The sequence below is a fragment of the Schistocerca serialis genome, unplaced genomic scaffold (assembly GCF_023864345.2).
Source record: "Schistocerca serialis cubense isolate TAMUIC-IGC-003099 unplaced genomic scaffold, iqSchSeri2.2 HiC_scaffold_213, whole genome shotgun sequence".
NCBI lineage: Eukaryota > Metazoa > Arthropoda > Insecta > Orthoptera > Acrididae > Schistocerca > Schistocerca serialis.
In genome coordinates this window covers 32,501-37,500 of record NW_026047777.1, presented here as the reverse complement: position 1 = coordinate 37,500, position 5,000 = coordinate 32,501, and the positions used below count along the sequence as shown (strand labels likewise).

General features: G+C 53.6%; 1 non-coding gene across 1 annotated transcript in view; it reads left to right on the top strand.

Moving 5' to 3' along the window:
- The first annotated feature begins 3,897 nt into the window (after nt 1-3,897).
- The window catches only part of LOC126444001 (small subunit ribosomal RNA), a 1,910-nt gene continuing 807 nt past the window's right edge, over nt 3,898-5,000 (top strand). Inside the window, exon 1 of the ribosomal RNA XR_007582341.1 lies at nt 3,898-5,000. This exon is cut by the window's right edge and continues 807 nt beyond it. This is a non-coding gene — a ribosomal RNA (small subunit ribosomal RNA).

Below are 5,000 nucleotides of genomic sequence, written 5' to 3'. Positions count from 1 at the left end.
CGTCCGCCATGTCGAGCGCACCACAAAACATACCGCCATCTGTAGGTCTCCCGCAACATGACCTCCTGCAACGACGATACCGTCATCTATGAGACGCCAAGCCGACTAAGACAGCGATGGGCCCAAAGCGCCCTTCTTTCGACCCCACCCACAAAGCCTGCACCCTCTGTCGACAACAGCACCCCAACGCCAGCGCCTCTGCCGCACGAAGTCGTGGACCGGCAATCACTCCACCTGCACCCGTTCGTGCCCCACCCCAACCGCCCAACTCGCAACTCCAGCGGATGCACGGCGGACTTTGCTCGCACTCGCAATGTGCAATCCACCCCTATAACGTGCGTTTCATGAAGAGTTATGTCCAATATGCGACATTCCCGCTGTCCATATACATGAGCTGCGAGCTGTACCACGTACGAGCTACAGACGCGATCGCGTTGCTCTCTGTACGAATGCAGATGCTCAGCGGCAGCTAGGAGGCGCTCCATCCATTTCGGTACCGGTGAGCGTTGCACTCGCAGTCGCAAAAACGTACGGCAAGTATATTACTCGGAAGAGTCAATGACAGTCCAAGCCCCCCTGCGTGGGAAGAGTCTTCCTAGGCCATGACCCACCGGAAGGGCGCAGCGTCCCCCACCCCAGACATGTGACGTCACACTATCGGTATTGACGACTAGACTGATTCCTTATAATCATTTGCCATACACCGGTGGAAGCTGCCGAGACGAGTAACTACATGGCGGCCTCGCCGTGTCACTAATGTACAGAGATACAACAGTTTCGACTGGAACCGGATGAAACGTATACACGGCGCTGATTAGTAATAGATAGAGCCATCAAAATACAGATAATGTATACAACTGTCCGTATACATGCTGAAAGACTCTGCTCACAATCACAACCACACGTCAGCCAGACACTCTTATCACGCACTACTCTCTGCCTGTAACAGGCACAAAGACAATATGTAAGCACCAGCATGGAACAACACCCAGTGCATCCTCTCCGCCACATTAGACAATCCACACTATCATAACCAGACCGGGAGGTCCACTCACAAAACAGAATACCCCACCCTTCCGACAACCACCATTGCTCAGCTAAGCCACCAACACCCACACATGTCCTACACAGGGGTACACCCAACATCACAATACTGCCTCCTGTCACAGCACACAAACAATGGCAGGAATGAAAGACACAGGTCTGCCACAAGCATGGAATCAGAGCGCCGCCTGTCATGAGCCAAAGGTGCATCCTGACGTGGCAAATCAGATGATGCCGCAGGCATCCACTTACTATAATCACAATCAACAAACCGGCCGCCGCCGCCGCCGCCGCCCCCCCCCCCCCCCCCAATACACCTTTCCTTACAACAATGTGTACCTTAACCTAACCCACATTGTACCTTAACCCAACCCACATTGTACCTTAACCTAACCCACATTGTACCTTAACCTAACCCACATTGTACCTTAACCTAACCCACATTGTACCTTAACCTAACCCATATTGTACCTTAACCTAACCTATATTGCGCCTTAACCTAACCCACATTGTACCTTAACCTAACCCACATTGTACCTTAACCTAACCCATATTGTACCTTAACCTAACCTATATTGCGCCTTAACCTAACCCATATTGTACCTTAACCTAACCTATATTGCGCCTTAACCTAACCCATATTGTACCTTAACCTAACCCACATTGTACCTTAACCTAACCCACATTGTACCTTAACCTAACCCATATTGTACCTTAACCTAACCTATATTGCGCCTTAACCTAACCCACATTGTACCTTAACCTAACCCACATTGTACCTTAACCTAACCCATATTGTACCTTAACCTAACCTATATTGCGCCTTAACCTAACCCATATTGTACCTTAACCTAACCTATATTGCGCCTTAACCTAACCTATATTGCGCCTTAACCTAACCTATATTGCGCCTTAACCTAACCTATATTGCGCCTTAACCTAACCTATATTGCGCCTTAACCTAACCTATATTGCGCCTTAACCTAACCTATATTGCGCCTTAACCTAACCTATATTGCGCCTTAACCTAACCCACGTTGCGCCTTAACCTAACCCACGTTGCGCCTTAACCCAACCCACGTTGCGCCTTAACCTAACCCACGTTGCGCCTTAACCCAACCCACGTTGCGCCTTAACCCAACACACGTTGGGCCTTAACCTGCTCTGTAATTGTCATACGACGCGTTAAATTAGTGTAGTGTTGCCTAACTGCAACCCCCGCAATATAGTTTGCTACTCGCACTGCCCGGTCCCCAGAGTATCGCTTCATGTTAAACACCTTGCAGCTATACACTGTAATGCGGACGGCAGCAGGACGTACATGCTCAATGCCCTTCGCAGTTGTTCATTGGCATTCGCATGGCGAAGCACAGCCTACGTTGTGGTACGGCTTGTGTCAACTGTCCGCTGATGTTGTACGTCCAAATCACACACTGTACTGCACATTGGTCCTCATGTACTGAATGATACATCGTGGTACATGTGTGACCGTACCACGACTGCGCCAACAACGGCGAACCATACGGTCCAAATATTGTGCACTCAGCTACGTGTCGTCTCCCTATAAGAGGTGGATTGCAGTATGGTATGCCGTGGATGGCGATCACCATGAGCCGTCTGTTGATGTAGTGGCGCGTGTTGTCAGACGTAGTCGTCTCTTCTCACACACCGTGATAGCATGGTGCACTGCGTTCCACATCTGCGACATGCGACAGAGGCCGGTTGACAGTCGTTCGCGCAATGGACATCGCATACGTACGGGGGCCACCTTCCACGTGTTCGCGAAGCGTGCACATGTTGTTGCGTGTATGTGGGCAGACATAGTGTGTCGTGACACCTGACACAGGCATGCAACAATCGTTGAATTTGCAAATGGCGATGGACGTCTACGTTTGCTGGTGACGTTACGCAAATGAAGAACTGGTAAACCGTTGTGGTGCGGTTGTTCTCGCTAGAGGTGAATCAGTGATGGCGACGATCGGTTGAGCTACCAACCGGTTGTTTCAGCGATACCCACCATGCCCACGAACGTGAATGGCATGTGGGTGTGAAGCGATACGCGGCGGTGGCTGGGTGGGACCGTCCCCGGCCGGTGAGGGGGGGCCTCCCGGCGTGCTGGCCGCGCGGTGCGTGGGCGCACGCGCTACAGCCGGCTGGTGGGGGCGGCCAGTGGCAGGCGCGCCGGCCGACGGAGGCGGCAGGCGGCGCAGCTGCGCGCCGGCGCACCCTGCACGCGGCGCCGTGCGGCCAAAGTAGGTCCTCGCGGGCCCGGTGCGAAGCGCGGTGGACATCTGCAGTGTGCTGGTCCGATTGAGGACTGTGTGCGCTGAGGATGCGCCGCCGCCCGGCGCTCGGCGCCGCGACGCCGTCTGCTGCTCGGTCGCCTCTGCGGTTCTCGCAGGTGGATTGTATCGCAGCTGTGCGGACGTGTTGGCGCGTGCGCTGTGCTGGGAGAGTTCGCTTCGGCACCCAAGTGGGGCTTTTGTCCTTCTGTGGCGCTGGCGTTGGAGCTGCCGGCCACCGTAGGTGGCGCGTGTTGTCTCCCGCCGGCAATGCCACGACAGCACGCTCCCGGGCCTCTGTCGGCAGCGGCAAGCTCAGTTGGGAGCACGGGTGGTCGCACCTAAAGCGTCTACTCGCCAAACTCCGGGCGATTGCGCCTCTCTCGAACCCGACCAAGTACTTAGGACGGCGCTGCGCGCCGCCGGGACCTGAGAGGGTTTCGAGGTGTATTGTGCAGGGGAGCTCAGCCTCCTCCTGTTTGCAGAATAATTGAGCGGACGCTTGCGTGTTCGCGCGGGCTCCCGGGACACACTCCCGGGCGGCCGGCTGCTCAGCTCTAGTTGACGCAGCTCCCTGGTTGATCCTGCCAGTAGTCATATGCTTGTCTCAAAGATTAAGCCATGCATGTCTCAGTACAAGCCGCATTAAGGTGAAACCGCGAATGGCTCATTAAATCAGTTATGGTTCCTTAGATCGTACCCACGTTACTTGGATAACTGTGGTAATTCTAGAGCTAATACATGCAAACAGAGTCCCGACCAGAGATGGAAGGGACGCTTTTATTAGATCAAAACCAATCGGTCGGCTCGTCCGGTCCGTTTGCCTTGGTGACTCTGAATAACTTTGGGCTGATCGCACGGTCCTCGTACCGGCGACGCATCTTTCAAATGTCTGCCTTATCAACTGTCGATGGTAGGTTCTGCGCCTACCATGGTTGTAACGGGTAACGGGGAATCAGGGTTCGATTCCGGAGAGGGAGCCTGAGAAACGGCTACCACATCCAAGGAAGGCAGCAGGCGCGCAAATTACCCACTCCCGGCACGGGGAGGTAGTGACGAAAAATAACGATACGGGACTCATCCGAGGCCCCGTAATCGGAATGAGTACACTTTAAATCCTTTAACGAGTATCTATTGGAGGGCAAGTCTGGTGCCAGCAGCCGCGGTAATTCCAGCTCCAATAGCGTATATTAAAGTTGTTGCGGTTAAAAAGCTCGTAGTTGGATTTGTGTCCCACGCTGTTGGTTCACCGCCCGTCGGTGTTTAACTGGCATGTATCGTGGGACGTCCTGCCGGTGGGGCGAGTCGAAGGCGTGCGACGCGCCTCGTGCGTGCTCGTGCGTCCCGAGGCGGACCCCGTTGCAATCCTACCAGGGTGCTCTTGAGTGAGTGTCTCGGTGGGCCGGCACGTTTACTTTGAACAAATTAGAGTGCTTAAAGCAGGCAAGCCCGCCTGAATACTGTGTGCATGGAATAATGGAATAGGACCTCGGTTCTATTTTGTTGGTTTTCGGAACCCGAGGTAATGATTAATAGGGACAGGCGGGGGCATTCGTATTGCGACGTTAGAGGTGAAATTCTTGGATCGTCGCAAGACGAACAGAAGCGAAAGCATTTGCCAAGTATGTTTTCATTAATCAAGAACGAAAGTTAGAGGTTCGAAGGCGATCAGAT